The sequence below is a fragment of the Lissotriton vulgaris genome, chromosome 2_1 (genome assembly GCF_964263255.1).
Source record: "Lissotriton vulgaris chromosome 2_1, aLisVul1.2, whole genome shotgun sequence".
Classification (NCBI taxonomy): Eukaryota; Metazoa; Chordata; class Amphibia; order Caudata; family Salamandridae; genus Lissotriton; species Lissotriton vulgaris.
Genome location: NC_141687.1, coordinates 698,337,205 through 698,355,372, shown reverse-complemented (window position 1 = coordinate 698,355,372; position 18,168 = coordinate 698,337,205).

The window sequence follows — 18,168 nt, the reverse complement described above, 5'->3', positions numbered from 1 at the left end:
GTAATCGCGACCGCGCACAACGCGAGCATGCAACTAGCGCCCGTAAACAGAAATAAGCAACGCAAACAAGATGGCCACGCCCATGTACGACCGCATGGGTAATTTCGCGGCCGGTGCGCTGCAAGAGGCCTGCGAACACGCAAAAAAAAACCCCGCAAATTCACGGATTATGCGGACCGCGAATTCGTGCATTTCGGCCATACGACTGCAATGTTCTTCGGGATGACATAACTTAGAACATCATCAGAGGAATGCATAAAAATAGCACCTGCACATTGTGACAAGCACAAACTGACAACTTCATGTTATCGTACAGATTTAAAACATGCTACGGAATCCCAAGATTCTTAAAGAAAATGTAGCAATCCCTCTTGAAAGACAATTTAGCAAACCAAATGCTGCCCTCTATGGAATGCTAAAACTCACAGTACCTTGGATGTGACCTCCAGCCTTTGTCCAGCGAGGCAGACAAAGCCTTATGAACGGCTATCCTCCTCAAACTGAGGGGCAGTACCCAAACTCAGCCTATAGCTGCCTTTTAAAATTCACTGGCGCTGGTCATGAGCATCATGCCAAGGAGCCGAGAACTCCCTGGGTTCCATCTTAACCTCATACTCTGTCTTCACTGTGGGTCTAGGAGGGAGGCCCAATGTGTACTTTTCGGAAGACTGGCTCCTGCAAGGATATAAAGTGAACAATGGTGCAGCAGAGTGACGCCTCACACGTACAGAATCATGACAATCATCATGAGTCCCACAGAGCCAGAAAGCTTCAGAGGGCTACACCCACTACATTTCCGTACAAACAGGTGACCTCTTTTGATCTGTCTATCAATTGTTCTATTTGCATTTGTCACCCAGAGTGCGACGGGTATGCCCAGACGCCGGTCCCGTACTCTCCATGCCACTGGAGTTAAACTATCCTGGCTGATGAGGGCTGAAAGTCCGAAACCAGTCCTAGGATGCTTGTTTCCAGTCCAGCGAGGACCTGGCCTGGCAGTTCGGCTGGACTGTTCCCATTGGGAGCAGGGTCAAGACTGATTTGCATATGGCTGGGTCTAAAATGGAATGGCATGGTGAGCAAAAAAACTATAGATTTAGGCCCAGATCTCTGTACTGGGGTGAATGTAAGACATTGTTCTGCATTCTGTCCATCAATTGCTCTTTTTGCATTTGTCACCCCGAGTGCTACGGGTATGCCCAGACTTGGGTCCAGTGCTCTCCATGCCACTGGAGTCAAGCTATCCTAGCTAATGAGGGCTGAAAGCCCGTAACCAGTCCTCGGATGCCGGTTTCCAGTCCAGAGATGACCTGGCCTGGCAGTTCGAACTGGACTGTTCCCATTGGGAGCAGTGTCAAGACTGATTTGCATATGGCTGGGTCCAAACTGGAATGGCATAGTGAGCAAAAAAACAATGGATTTAGGCCCAGATCTCTGTACTGGGGTGCATGTATGACATTGTTCTGCATTCTGTCCATCAATTGTTCTTTTTGCTCTTTTGATCCCAGGCATGATATCAAGCGGGCAGCAGCTGCTAAATACTGCTCTTTTCAGTGTCATCTTGAGGATTTTGGGGGCCCTAGGCAAGATATACTTTAGGGGCCCCTGTCTGGGATAGCATTATATTTTATTATTAGTTTTCTGCTCATTCAAGCCCCAAATGATATTGAATAATAAATTAAAGAATGAGATAGAGAAATAAACAGATGTGAGATAAAGAGAAAGTTCCCTTTCCAAGGGGGCTCCTTAGAATCTTGGCAATTGCCCGATTTGTCCAAGCCATTCCTCTTTGCCCATGTGCATGAGCCACCTCAGCACTCACAACAATTTTAAGGTTTTGCCTGCACAGAGCTTGCACTGTGCTTGTGAAATCTATTGTATTAAATATATCTTACGAGGGGCTTCACAGGCCCCTTGCTTTCATTGCTTTTCAAGTGGTTCCTGTGGTTGCCACTCACTTTTACTCCATTTCTATTGGCTGTAGCATAGTTTCCTGCATTTACCAATGCGTTTTCCTGTATTGTTCCTCGTGTACTTCCCTTATCAGTTTCCTGTCACAGAAGTACTGTTTCCATCCACTTACCAGTTTGTTGTACTTCGTGTTTCGGGCACAGCGTGCATGCGCAAAGGCCGCCACTGCCCCTTTCCGCTTCTCCACCTCCCCTCTTCCTCCTCTCCCCCTCCCTTCATCTGGGTCCTTCCTTCTCCAGAGACAAAGTTACATTAAGGGACACACTTTCAATAAATATAGTCCCGGATGTGAGAAGCTGGCCTGGTCTATGATGTCCACTAATTAAAGTGGGCACCTTGCACCAATCCAGACAAACCTTATGGTGATTTAAGAGGTCTCAGATAACCTTAGAATGCTATCCAAGTGGTAGCTGTGCAGAGCAGCCTTCAGGCTTAGTCTTAAAGGAGTGTAAAGCAACTTGTTTTACCAGAATGCAATCTTATAGTATAGATTAAATTAAAAGAGAACCACACAGTAGTTATAAAAATATGTATTTATTATATAACACTATCTAGTAACGTTACACTATCTCCTAAACAGAGATAGACACAAAGCACACAAAACTTCAGCAAAGAAATGGCAGTAAAGAGCTAATACACAGTGAGCCCCGGGGGGAGGGGGGAGGACCAAACTATGAACTAAGTAAATGGTATAAGAACCATGACTCGAGTCAAGACAGTGTCGAGAGGACGTAGAATTGCTGGGACCCCCAGGAACCACCCAAAGTGAGTAGATCGGGACCCCACGGCGTGCATGTGCAGTGTGTGAACACGACCGCATGCTCCGAAAAAATATATGTGAAAGTGGCGGTTGGAATTTTGAAGTTTAAGGACCCTTCCCAGTGGACTTCAAAGAAACTCAGTGGAAGACAGAAGGTTGGAGAGCAGCCCCACCCATGGATACCAAATTTACTGAGTTACCTATCCCAGGGAAGCCGGGTGCATAGGTCTGATGTGGTGTCGGAAGCCGCCGTCGAACCCAATGGAGGACTTTGAGAAAGTGCCGCTGCTAGAAGGGTTGAAAGAGACCGTTAGAATCCAAACATGGATTCTTGTTGAGGAGTACCTAAAAGCAGAGGGGACAGCCAGGAGCCAAATACGAGCTGTCCCACGAAGGATGTCGAGTGCTGAGGGGTCAATGTCCGATAAGAGCACCAATAAGTCTTGATAACAGCATCCGGTGAGAGCACCAATAAGCCTTAATAACAGCAACCCACGTACAAGGTCAAGGAAGTGTGCAGTTCTGACCACACACAGGGGAGAAAAGCAAGGTTGACCCTCAATTGGACCCACAGGCCGGAGGCACTGGAGTCGCGAGAGGACCTCGAGCAGCTTCACAAAACAACAGGCCACGGAGCACTTGGGGGAGGTGGTTGAAGATCTTTGCAGGAGAAGTTGCTAGAGGTTGGGGCTACTCGGAGCCCAATGCACTTGTTGCAGAATTGCCAACAAGCACTTGCACTAGCAAAAGTATGCAGTGCACAGGGGTTTGGGTATTGCAGGCCCCAAAAAGGATTCTGACCCCAAACTTCGTGAGAGGGCAGCTCGGGCCTCGAGGGACATAGGAACCCACCTCCTATGTTGCTGGACCCTTCGGAGTCCGTAGGAGCTTGAGATAAGCAGACCAGTCAGCAGTGTTGTGGTGCCTGCGAACGCACAGGAGTGCCTCCTTTACTCCAAGGGAGATTATTTTCAGGTGTCTAGGATGCTCCACAGGTCCTACCCAGATCCTGTATGGTGCACAGACAACGCAGCAGACTGAGAGGGAAATGAAGGCAGGCCCAAATGAATTCCAGCAAAGTTCAGAGTGCCCAGACGGTCGAATTGCAGTGGTTTCAGTTCTGAATCTTGTCAACGACGAATATTGGGTCCTCCAACCATGTAAGCCCTTAAGTACCCACGTTAGTAGGTTGGAAAGATTCAGGGGACCCTCCCAGGGGAGGGGTCTGGATAGGGGGAGGTTACTCCAATGTCCTTTGTCCAGTGTCGTGCCAGAGTGTGAGCCAAATGCTCCCAGAACTGGTTTGAACTGGACTATGCAAGAGGGACACCAAATGTGCCCTCATGCAGACTTTCAGTTGCTTCAAAGCGCACTCACCCAGCCCTGATACACTAAATCCTGTCTGGGAGGTGGTCACAACTCCCCGTTACAGGATGCCTTTTGTCCTGCTTTCCCCTGCTTGAGCTTGGCTCAGTAGTAGGACGGCAGAAATGTGTCTCTGGTCGGCAGCAACCATTTTGGTTTTAAGTGCAATGACCCTTAGATATAGCAAACTTAAGTAAGTGGTGCATGCACCAACTTACACAGGCTGCAATGGCAGGCCTGTAGTTCCATTTTGCATCCCCTTTCATGAGTGGCAAAATACATGTTTCAGCCCATGGAAGGCCTCTGGGGTACCTATGCTCTGGGAACATGGGTACCATATACTAGGGACTCAGCATCCAATCTCAAGTGTACATAACAGTTTAGGAAGAAAGCAGATAGACTGGGATCCTGATTAGCAGGATCCCAGTCAGACAAGTCAAATACCAGCTTAGCACCAGGAAAAAAGTGGGAGTACACATGCAGAAAGATCCTACCTTTCTACACGGGGCAGTGCCTTCACCTCCGGTGATGAATATTAGCAGCTGATTTGCCGAAATCTGACACCTGTGCACCTATCAAACTACTTTGTTGGCTGTTGGCTACTTTTGGGGCTCTTGTGTTTCTCCACCAAAGCGAGCAAAACCTGAAGCTGATCAAGCTTCTATATAAAGTATGCTTTTCAGAATCACTTATTCCTAGTCCCTTTTCCAGTATTATTATTTTATGTTTTTTATTTCCTTCTAAACACAGCTAGGTTTTACGGCAAGGGCTAAATGATGTCACAACCCCCAACGTACCCGAATGAAAGAAAACATCCAGTAACCAGGCTGTGCTGGGAAAACAGCTAAAACAAAGTGACTGCGTGTCAGCCGGTCAGGGCCGGACTGGACGTAGGGGGCATCGGGCAATCCCCCGGTGCGCCGCACGGGTAGGGCCCGGTTTGGGGCCCCTGGGGTCGTTTTTGTTACAGGGCTGTTTTTTGCAGCTGCAAAAAGGGCCCTGTAACAAAATCGGCCAAAAACCGGCCTTGACAAAAAGCTCGGCGGCACCCACAACCCCGCCGTTTTGTTTTCTAGTCCGGCCCTGCAGCCGGTCCCTAGGTATGCCCCTATGGGCTCTTTTTATTTGGACATGGATTAACTAGCCCTTTAAAAGTGGTGCCATGCGGGGAGGCAGGCTGATAGGTGCCTTCTCCTTGAGCCTGTTCTGTTTGGTTGTTAGACGCACGGGGAGCACTAATCCGCAAAGACAGGGGCAAGGCTTTGAATCGCAGCTTCCTGCCTTATCTTCTGCACGCCCTATAAAGGGCAACTATGTAGGAGGGCCTTACATAACAAAGAGGCACACTCATGCAACCATGCATGGCTGAGGTATGTGTCTGAGCCATGTAGAAACTGCACATCTTTCTGCCTTCCTAGGGGCTTCTTTTGTTTGTTGGGGAAACACCTAGGCACATACCGCTTGGCATTTTAGTGTCACCTTACCTTATATCTTATTATGTTAATGTATTTTCTCTTTCTGTTGACACGTTCAGGAAGATAACTATACTCCTTTCAACCAGGACTGCTTCCTTTAAATGGTTATATATATATATGCAAACGTGGCTGGGCGTTGCGGACTCGAGGGACCTCTGACTCTGCAATTTGGGATGCTGCCTGCCACTACACGGCCCCCCCTTGACTTGGTACTACAGCTACTATGGCGTCGGCGTCTTGTTTCGAGATGCGTGTCAGCCACTTCGATTCACTGCTGCAATGTCAATGGGAGGTTAGTACTCCGCTTACCTTGTGCGGAGTTGATCTCGGCAAGGAGGCTCCTCACAGCACCTCCGTTCCTCCGCTCCAAGTGATAGCAATGTTACCAAGCAGTCTTTCAAAACAGGAAATCGGGCGCTTCTCACAGCTTTCTTTCTCGCTACACAAAGTGATCCTTAAGCCATACGAGAGCGCTCCGCAGTGTGTGCTCTGCCCAGGGGTCGGATCCAGACCCAAAAGGAATTTTGATATACAAAGGAGGCGGCACAGCCAGGGTACTTGTTCAAGCCTTATTTAATTACTGCTTCACCCCACCAACGCGTTTCAGCCACAACTGGCCTTGCTCACGGTCGGTTAGTCTTTCCACAGTGTTACTTTTTATACTGTCCCATATTTGCCATTAGGAGGCATTCTGGGAATTGTAGTTACAAACATATTGAAAATAACATAAAAAAGAAAAGAAAGACATTGTGTGTGTTTCTCAGTTACACCCTTAGTATGTCGTGACTTATTGTTCACTGTGGCATATATCTTACTGTTTGTCATTGTCAACGCGTTGGTGGGGTGAAGACAGGTGCAATAACAAAAGAATTGGATAGTCTTTCAAAAGTAAGAAATATTTCACGCGAAAATCTCTCAAAGACAGAATGCAAGGCAATTAAAACTTTGATTGAAAACAACAAAATAACCATAAAACCTGCGGACAAGGGGGGCAATATTGTGTTAATGAGAACATCGGATTATGTGCAAGAAGCGGCAAGACAATTGAATCAAGAGAATAACTACAAGAAACTGGAGACAAATCCATATGTAAATATGAAGAAGGAATTGCAGGAACACCTAGAAATGTGGTATGGAAAAGGTTTGATCAACGAAGAGAAAAAGTATCTAACAATTGATCACCCAACAACACCAGGTATATATTTCTTACCCAAGATTCACAAGACTTTAGTAAACCCTCCGGGAAGACCAATTGTCTCCTCCTGCGGCTCACTATATGAAACCATCTCCAATTATGTCGACACATTCTTGGCTCCCATTGCCCAAAGTCTGCCCTCCTACATCAAAGATACTGGAGATTTCTTAAGAATCTTGATGAATGTAACCTGGAACTCTGAATACCTCTTAGCCACAATTGATGTGGTCTCACTCTACACATCAATTTGCCATGAGGTCGGGATGAGAGCATGTGAATATTATCTAAAACAACGTAGCATCACACAACTAGATCATACAAGAATGTTGATAAAGATGGTTGATCTATGTTTGACGAATAACATATTTCTCTTTAACAAACAACTGTATAAGCAAGAATGTGGTACAGCCATGGGCATTTCTCTATCTCCCAACTATGCAAACATCACCATGGGCTGGTGGGAAAAGACCATAGCATGGAACCAAGATAACCAACCGGATCTGGATCGAATAATACTTTGGGTACGTTATATCGACGACCTGTTTATTATTTGGAATGGCACAAACTCTGTTTCAGAATTATTTTAGAAAGCTGAATGACAATGATCTAGGTCTACAGTTCACATGCACGACAAGCACAAAAGAAATAGATTTCCTAGACACCAAAATATATGTGTCCGACGGAAAATTGGAATCTACTCTATTTCGGAAAGAAACTGCAACAAACAGTGTGCTACATAGTTTTCATCCCAAATCCCTTTTACACAGCATACCATATGGGGAATTCACACGGTTAAAGAGAAATTGCTCCATACCAGAAGATGCGGAAAAAGTGATTCAAGAGAGCAAACGAAGATTCACAGCGAGAGGATATGAGGAACGTGTTCTGAATAAATGCAAGAGAAAAATAGACCAGAAAACCAGGACACAAACACTAATTGAACAACCGAAAAAAACAGAAACAAACGCACCACCCAGATTCATAACAACTTTCAGTAAGGAAAGTGGAAACATTGCCCGTATAATGAAGAAATACTGGCATCTCCCATCAGGGGATCCTGATATTGGAGCAACAATTGGTGAAGTACCATCAATAACGTATAAGAAAAATACCTCTTTGAAAGATCTACTGGTCAAAAGTTACTTTCAAGTAAAACCAAAATTGGACTGGTTGCAAAACCAGCGGAAAGGCTTTCAACCATGCAACACATGTAAAGCTTGTAAGATTGGAAGAAACATGAAAATGATTCAAGAACCAGATGGTAAACTAATGAAAATAGATCAATACACTACATGTACTTCCAAAAATGTTGTATACATCGTGGAATGTAAATGTGGCATGAAATATATTGGATGCACCACATGCATGTTGAGAAAGAGGATTTTGTAACACATTCGTGCGGTAAAAAATTCGAACATGCAATATGCTACCGCCAAACATCTAAGTACATGCCAGAATGGAGATTGGAGACAAATGCATTTCTACGGAGCAAAAATGTTGGACAAAATGGAAAGAGGTGGTGACATAGTACGAAAACTCCGTCAGATGGAGTCTCGAATGATAATCAGATACAGAACAAAATACCCCAGAGGAATGAACTTTGAGGAGGACCTCCACATTCATCTGGAATAAATGTTCAAAATCGAATTAATCATGACAAGGGTACTACACCCAATACTTTGACAATGACAAACAGTAAGATATATGCCACAGTGAACAATAAGTCACGACATACTAATGGTATAACTGAGAAACACACACGATGTCTTTATTTTCTTTTTTATATTATTTTCAATATGTTTTTAACTACAATTCCCAGAATGCCTCCTAATGGCAAATATGGGACAGTATAAAAAGTAACACTGTGGAAGGACTAACCGACCGTGAGCAAGGCCAGTTGTGGCTGAAAAGCGTTGGTGGGGTGAAGCAGTAATTAAATAAGGCTTGAACAAGTACCCTGGCTGTGCCGCCTCCTTTGTATATCAAAATTCCTTTTGGGTCTGGATCCGACCCCTGGGCAGAGCACACATTGCGGAGCGCTCTCGTATGGCTTAAGGATCACTTTGTGTAGCGATATATATGTATATATATGTATATATATAGATAGATATAGATAGATAGATATATATATTATATATATAATATATATATAGTGAAATTTCATCAAACCACGCCAAAGTTCTTGGTAAAACAAAAAATGCTTTATATATATATATGTTTCCATAGAAAAGGCGTTTTTTGTTCTGCCAATAACTTTGGCGTGGTTTGGTGAAATTTCACAAAATGTTCACAAAACTTCCCCTTTTTGATTCAGCTGCTGGTGTGAAAGTTTCAGGGTGATCCGTCAAGTGGGGCCCGGCCGAGAACAAAAGGGGATCCCCGAAATGTGTTTGGTCCATGTTAATGTCTATGCAGATTTTTCTTTTTTTGAGCACGACTTCAGCCTGAACCGCTGAACTGAATTACACCAAATTTGGCAGAAAGCTAGATGCTGGTCCAGAAAGCATGATTTTTGTGACAATCCGTTTAGTAGTTTCAGAGAAATTTTTGTTTAAAAAATGCATTTATCTGGGAGCCGAACAGCCTACTGAAACTCTACTGAAATTTGATTGGCTGCCAATACTTCAACCAGGATGTGGTGGCATCCATCTTGAGACTTGCTTGAACCGAGTCCCACATAAAATAGTTTTTTTAACAGTAATAGGGGCAGGGTAGATATACACTCACCCACTAGGCCTTTTGTGGGGTTCTACTAGGACAACACAGGGCCAAAAAAAGCACTTAAAAAAATATATATATTTTTAAAAATCGGTGGGATCCACGGATACTGTTGAAACCCCCCAAAAAACAAAGCACAGCCTTCCACGATTCGTTCATGATCAGCATCCAGGTGGGCCAGGCATTATGCAGATAATGAGGGGGGCCACACAGGTCCCCACTCCTGGGGCTAAATATGCCCCATGGACCACCACCTGCCCATGGCTGCATTGCGAAAAAATGCAAAGGGGGACAGTTAGCCTCCCTTCACTGCCCAGGAGACCATCGCCTCCCCAGGGTTATTTTTTATTTTTTGATGGGGGGCCTCTCAGACCAACCCCAGCCCCAGGGCCCACCACCTCCCTAGGGCTTAATGTTTGCTAAATGCGGGACCGCATGGACACACCCGTAGCCCTGTGGCCGCCACCTGCCCAGGGCTTTAACAGTAACATGATGCTGGGGCCACGCGGGGGCCACGCGGGCCCCTCACAGCCCCAGGGACCACCACCTCCTCGGGCATACGTTTAAACTGTATGTGGGGGAACCACGTGACTCTCCCACTCAGCCCTGGGAACCACCACATCTCTGAGGTAAATTAGAAGATGAGAGAAGGGCCACACTGTCCCCCTCCTGGATCCGAGATGTCCCCTAGGGACCGTCACCACACAGGACTGGCTCCAGCAAAGTCCAGGGGTGCTCACCCCGGGACATTGTAGTTTCCTATTGCTTGGCAGGAGCACCGCTCCCCCCAAGCCATACCAAACTCTGCTCCGCATTAGTAAGCAAGAGCAAAAAATGCTCTTGCCTACTAGAAATGATGCAGAATTGCTTTTGGATAGAGGGAGCTGCATTATTAGCAGCTCCCTCAGTCCAAAAGCAATGCTGGCTCCCGCAGGACACAGGGCACTGTCAGGGACAGCGGGGGCATTGAGGCTCCCATGCGGTCCCCAACCTTTAAAATGTGGGTGCCTTGGGTGGCACCAGGGCACACACACTATAGACAGGGGCCCGGGGGATGGATTTACAGGGGCCGAAAACAGCCATGAGATGGGTCCCCAAACACATCCTCCCCCATAAAAAAAAAAGTCCTAGCCCCGGGGGTTGGGGTCACCAGGGAAAAAAACGGCCCAAGGCAGGGTGGCCACGCAGCTCCCTCCTTTAAAAACTTAAAAAAGAAAGGGAAAAACCCTTGGCAAGTTGCTGGAGGCCATGCCCCCTTAAGCAGCACTCTGCACCCATACCTCCTAGTGCGCTGCCAGTTGGGGTATGAAGTCCCCTTGGCTTCAGAGGGTACTTGGGGGCCCAGAAGCCCTCCCGTTAATTCCAGTAAGTCCCACACAGCGGGATTGCTGAAAGTTCTTTGGAGGACATGCCCCCTTTCTACATCACTGTGCAATTGCAGCCCCTGGAACGCTGCTGGTTGGGGGGTGAATTTATTGGTGAAAAATATTACAGAATGTATATATTTGTACACACTCGCCGATCACTGTCACAGACTCATGTGTGCACTTACAAACTCACTCAGACACTTATACTCCCATTCACATACCTACACACACACTTAGATATCCAGTCACATACCACTCAGATACTCATGTACAGACCCATTTAGACTTATGCATCCACTTACAGACCCACTCACACACCAACATATGTACTCACAGACCCACTGAGACACTCACACGCCCACTCACATACCCACTGAGGCACTCATACACTTACTCATAGATCCACTCAGACACTCATACACCCACGCACACACCCATACAGTCACTCACACTCAGTCACAGGCCCCTTGTAGAGACTTATGTACTCAGTCACTCCCTCATACACTCAGATATTCACTCACCACTCAAAGTCTCATGCATCCACTCAGAGACCCACCCAGACACTCGCCCTTCCACTCATAGACCCACTGAGACACTCCTGCATGCACCCATTAACTCGCCCACTCAGACTTATGCTCTCACTCACAGACCCATTGAGACACTCATACACCCACTTACAGACCTACTCAGATACTCACATACCCATACAGTCACTCACACACCCACTCGGAGACTTATGCACCCAGCCACTGATGCAGTCAGACTGACCCGCCCACTCACAGTCCCACTAAGAGAGCCATGCACCCATTCAGAAAACCACTTAGACACTCATGCCCCCAGTCACCGACCACTGAGAGATTTGCTCACGGACCCACTCAGACAGTCATACACCCACTCACTCAACTTCTCAAACACCCACATAGACACTCATGTTTCGACTCATAGATTAAGTCAGACAGTCATACACTTGGTTTCAAATGCACAAATGCGCTCATGCACCTATTCACAGATCGACTGAGAGACTCATGCAACCAATCACAGATCCTTCCTAACAGAAACATGGATGAACGCTTCCTCCGCCCCAGACATCACCATTGCCATCCCTGAAGATGATAAGATCACACGCAAGGACCGTACCGGCCACACAGGAGGAGGAATCGCTATCGTCCATAAAAAATCAATCCGCATCTCAACCAGCTCTGACGTCAACCTCGCCAACTCTGAACACCTTCACTTCCAGATCCACATCGACCCCAAGACCACACTCAGAGGCACCCTCCTCTACAGACCACCAGGACCCCGCGCAAAATTCAGTGAAGACATCACGGACTTCATCACTCCACACGCGCTCCCCTCCAAAGATTACATCCTTCTGGGAGACCTCAACTTTCACCTTGAAAAGAACAACGACCGCAACACCACCACCCTCTTGGACAACCTCGCCAACCTCGGACTTAAACAACTGGTCACTTCCCCCACCCACATCGCAGGTCACACACTCGACCCCATCTTCACCTCCAGCAATCATGTCTCCTTCAGCCATACTACGGATCTCCTCTGGACTGACCACAGCTGCGTTCACTTCACCTACAACAAGCCGAAACCCATCAACCACCTCCAACCAACTCTGCAAAGAAACTGGAACAAAATCACCATCGACCAGATCTCCTCATCGCTCCTTCTAAACACCCCAGCCCACTCTTCTAACCCAGACCAAGCCGCCGCCAACTTCACCCTATGGTTATCCAACACCGCCGACACCTTAGCACCACTGAAAAAACGTCAAAGCAAACCTGGCAGCAAGAAGGCCTCATGGTTCAACGATGATCTTAAGAAGTCCAAGAAACTCTGCCGCTCCCTTGAAAAGGCCTGGAAAAAAGACCCAACCACCAGCACCAAGGACGCCTTCAAAAACGCCACCCGCATACACCACCAACTAATCCGAAAGGCCAAGAAAACAGCATTCAAGGATCGACTAGACAACAACGCCCACAACAGCAAGGAACTTTTCAACATCGTCAAGGAATTTACCAATCCCTCGGCCAACTCCAACGACATCACCCCCTCTCAAGCCCTCTGCGACTCCCTAGCCTCATTCTTCCACAACAAAATTGCAGACATCCACAACAGCTTCGACAACCAACCCGGAGACCAACCCACCCAACCATATGATGAACATTCTCCCCCCTTGAACACCCTTAACGACTGGAACCCAATCTCCACTGAGGACACCATCCACCTGATGAACTCCATCCACTCAGGATCCCCCACAGACCCATGTCCTCACCACATCTTCAACAAAGCAGACTCCGTCATAGCACCGCACCTCCGAGACGTCATCAACTGCTCCTTCAACTCCGCCACCTTCCCGGAAAGCTGGAAACACGCTGAACTCACCGCCCTTCTGAAAAAACCCACAGCGGACCCCACCGAACTCAAAAATTACCGCCCCATATCACTCCTTCCTTTCCCGGCCAAAGTCATCGAGAAAGCTGTCAACAACCAGCTCGCCGCTTTCCTTGAAGCCAACAAATCCCTCGACTCCTCACAATCTGGCTTCCGAGCAAAACACAGCACTGAGACCGCCCTCATCGCAGCAACAGACGACATTCGAACTCTACTGGACAATGGAGACACAGTCGCCCTCATCCTCCTCGACCTCTCCGCAGCCTTCGACACAGTCTGCCACAGCACCCTTTTACAACGCCTCAGAAACATCGGAATACAAGGAAAAGCACTTGAATGGACCACCTCGTTGCTCACCGGAAGAACCCAGAGAGTCCGCCTTCCACCATTCAAGTCCGAGGCCTCTGAAGTCATCTGTGGCGTACCACAAGGATCCTCACTCAGTCCCACCCTCTTCAACGTATACATGAGCCCCGTCGCGGCCATCGCACGCCAACACAACCTCAACATCATCTCTTACGCGGATGACACTCAACTGATCCTTTCTCTCACCAATGACCCCAACACCGCCAAAACTAACCTACACGAAGGAATGAAAGAAGTTGCCGAATGGATGAAACACAGCCGTCTGAAACTGAACTCAGATAAAACAGAAGTCCTCATCTTAGGTACATCCCCCTCTGCATGGGACGACTCTTGGTGGCCGGAAGCCCTTGGAAAAGCACCCATCCCGACAGACCACGCACGGAACCTAGGTGTTATCCTGGATTCTTCACTTTCAATGAACAGACAAGTCAGCGCCGTATCCTCATCCTGCTTCAACATTCTTCGCATGCTCAAAAAAACATTTCGCTGGATCCCCACCGAAACCAGAAAAACAGTCACCCATGCTCTGGTCACGAGCCGACTGGACTACGGAAACACCCTCTACGCAGGTACTACCGCTAAACTCCAGAAGAAACTCCAACGAATCCAAAACGCCTCAGCCAGGATCATATTAGACATCCCGCGTAACGAACACATCTCTGGTCACCTGAAAGACCTCCACTGGCTACCCGTCAATAAGAGGATCACTTTCCGACTGTTAACCCACGCACACAAATCACTCTACGACATCGGACCAGAATGCCTCAACTCACGACTGTCCTTCTACACCCCCTCCCGCCAACTACGTTCTTCCAGCCAAGCCCTCGCCACTGTACCTCGCATCAACAAGACAACCATGGGAGGCAGATCCTTCTCATACCTGGCTGCTAAAACATGGAACTCACTCCCCACTTACCTTCGCCTTACCCAGAACCACCCAGCATTCAGAAAGCAACTTAAAACGTGGATATTTGACAAGTAATCCTCTTCCCCTCCCTAAGCGCCTTGAGACCCTCTTGGTATGTAGTGCGCTATATAAATTCTTTGACTTGACTTGACTTGACTTGATGCACCCAGTCATAGATACACTAAGTCAGTCATGCAGTTTGTTATAGAACCATTGAGAGACTGAAGCACTGTTTCACTGATACACTGAAATACTTATACAGTGATTGCCGTCTAGGAAACTGAGAGTCCTTAGGAGCTGAGAAGCCCTTCTCTTATCATTAATAAGTGTGAAATAGTAGGATTTGTGAGAGCTGGTCAGAGGCCCAGTCTGCAAACGCTACTACTAGTTAAAACAACGTAGAAATTCACTGAATAAAACAAAGGTTACAGAGACATTGGCGTTAGGAAATAGATTTTGAAAAAACATAGAAATTCACTGAAAAAAACAACGGTCACAGGGATGGTATGGTTAGGCTGACATTTCACTTGTACAAAACCAGAGAAATTCAGCCGTTATCGTTAGATAAGCTAACTATAACTCACTCCCCTGCAATGCGCTGCTTATTACCTCACATATTACATCACTCGTGACATAGTCAGTGACATCACTAATGACATTACTCATGACATTTCAAATTACATCACTGATGACATCATTAAGTGGCTGTGAGTGTTTTAACAAAGTTTGTGAGTGTGAAATATAAATACCAAGGTGTATCGGTGTATCAGTGGGTGTATGAGTGCCTATCTGGGTGATTCATTGGGTGCGTGTCTGACTGTATAGGAGGGATTAGGTGTCTCAGTGAATGTATGGGTGAGTGACTAGGTTGTGTGAATGTCGGTATACGTCTGTTAGTTGGTGAGTGGATATGTGAGTGACTGTATGGGTGAGTGTTCTGGCTTATTTCCTATTCACTTATGGCAGCATCCAGGGAAGCCTTACTCAAGAGTTCTCCTTTGACTCTTCTGGAATTTATCAAAAGTGTCTATGGTACTGCAGCACCATTAGCAGCGAGTCCTCTGGGGCCCAACCGGCCCAGTTTTCGACTTACACACTATTGCAGCATGGAGGAGTGTGACAGAGCAGTGGGTGATCTCAGAGGGAGCACCCGTGAGTCCTGCTCAGTTCGGAGAAGGCGGTTCAGCACTCAGCGGCACAGGCTCACTCCCTTTAGCATCGCTGCTGGTGTCTTTCTCTGTTTTTGGAGCAGCTCCCAGATTGTAAATGAGTCGTCAGTTGTATTTACCATGGGGGTGGGGGTAAATTCATTCTTAGCTCCTGATTGGAGCATGGTGAGGGTTCAACATTTGTCCACTGCATCCTTCGCAGTTCTCTAGTCAGTCAAGTGCAGTTCCCATGTTGAGCGGGCCAATCCCACAGAACACAGCCTCAGTCTCGGCACATTGGTACCAGCAGCCCCTCCTGGCATGCAGAGTTGCAGCGGTACTTAGTAAAACACGGATGCCTATGCTAGGACAGCTCCCAGCGAAGTAGTGATATCATTATCTGTTGCTCCCCTCTAGCGTGTGGTGTCACTGTAGTATGGCAATACTGGTTCACCAAGGCCCGAAATGCTCTTTACTTTCGGCTCAGTCCCAGTGGCCCTTTCCTGGCAGACGTGGGACACAGAGTCATCACGGCATGTGGGTAAAAACCCAACTGGTGCAAACCCTTACACCTTGCCCAGGGGATTCTCTTACATGGAACCCCACTGGACCTTTCTACCTCCAACGCTCTCCTCATCCTCACAGGGCATACTGGTCTTGGCGAGCAGATAGGCGCCGAGCTTCAGGCCCCAGGACAGGTGATATTGGGGACCTAGGTGACGTCCCCTCAGCCACCATGAAAACTAGCAGGGTTTTGTTCTAATTCCTGGTCAAAGGCAGGAGTCTTGCCGAGCTTCCCCTTCTCACACACAGCCAGTCTGGCTGCTTTGCAGATGACAACGTTTGGGGTCTCAATTCCCTTTTTATAGACCATTTCCATACACAAAAACGTAATTTAGGGTCGGAGTCTTTAAAGTTTTTTATGGGGGTTCTGCTTCTTTTGAAGTTGACACTTCTTCTTTCTTCATGAAAGGCGGTCAGTCACAATAGGCAATACTCTGAAGCTGCTTGTCCCAGACATAATTCAAGGGATAGGGAGTAACCAGAGGCAACACCTGCATGTCAGCTGCAGTAACATGTGCATCAAAAGGTTAATCCCAGACTCACAGCTGTTCTCTTTATGATTCTCTTATCACCCCAATCTCCCTTCCTGAGATATGTCCAGGCCCACAGAATCAAAAAGTAGTACTTTAAAGTATAAAAGGCAGTCTCTTCCTTTTTCCCCTCTATTGGGTGTCCCACATAGCTCACAGAAATACAGTAATACACAAATCTGTTGGGGGGAGGGGGATCCTCTCCTCATTTCTTCCCCAGGCGGCCTGGGCTACCCAAAATGGACCCAAAGGTCCTCCAGGTAATGCACCATTGCAGGCACAGTGTACATTCACAGCATAATTTATGATCAGCACTAATACCTCTATCCAATGCACCCTTACATGTACACATTCATTTCGAACACACACTGAATCTATGTGCACTGTTGTGCACTGTTCTGCACTGAAGTTTCCATAGTCACCCAGGCTGTGCTATTTATAAACGCACTGCCAGCACATACACTTACCATGTGCGTGCTGCACAACACTTCGTTCCTCGTGTATTATACTTCACACAAGCACAGTTACACCGAGCATTTGCTCTAGTTGTGCAAGCACAGTACAGCACTACATCTCTTAAGTAATGCATTCCTCACAGGCAAACATTCACAAAGTATATGCACCAACCACACATGCACTGCTCTAGCCATGTACTGTACCCTTTCCAGGCACACATACGTCTATCACAGTCATTGCTCCTGCGTTATTCAGCACTGATCTACCTGATGTAGTCCAAGGGTGAGCTAAGCACACATCAATGGAAATGTTGTAATGGCGAGTGAGCCTATAAGCCTAACTTTAGTGACATAAGGTAAAAAGGTCCTGTTCACTACTTCGGTTTACTACACGGCAAGCTGCCACCACCACACCTGTGCTGCTTAACTCATGGTGAAGGAGGTAGCCTTGCACCACAATGAGGGTAGGGTTTTGGGCACTTCTCCCGGTCCAACAACACTGAAAACCAAAAGACAGCATATGTTATGGCACATATGCATGATCGGTGTTTGCCTATGGAAAAAAAAACCCGTTAGGGATCCAGACAACAGAACAGTTGGGCACTCAGGGTAGGGAGTAGACATCTCCAGCCACACAGAGGACTTTTTCATCCGAAGAGTAGCAATGACTTTCAGAAGAAAGCAAACACAGTTACTGCAATCCCATAGCAGTGTAAGACCAGCAGAGCAGCAAACAAGAAAATGCCAATCAGTGAGCCGTCAGTCACCCACATCGCCTAACCACATAATTGTGCTGGTAAAAGAGAATCAGCTTGTTCCAACCCAGTAAAATCAATGGACAGTCAAGGGAGCTAAAGTTTCTGCACACAGCCTCGATGGAATCCCCAAAGAGGTGAGGCTAGCTCCCTCACATACAACCCAGCCAAATACAATGGATGCAT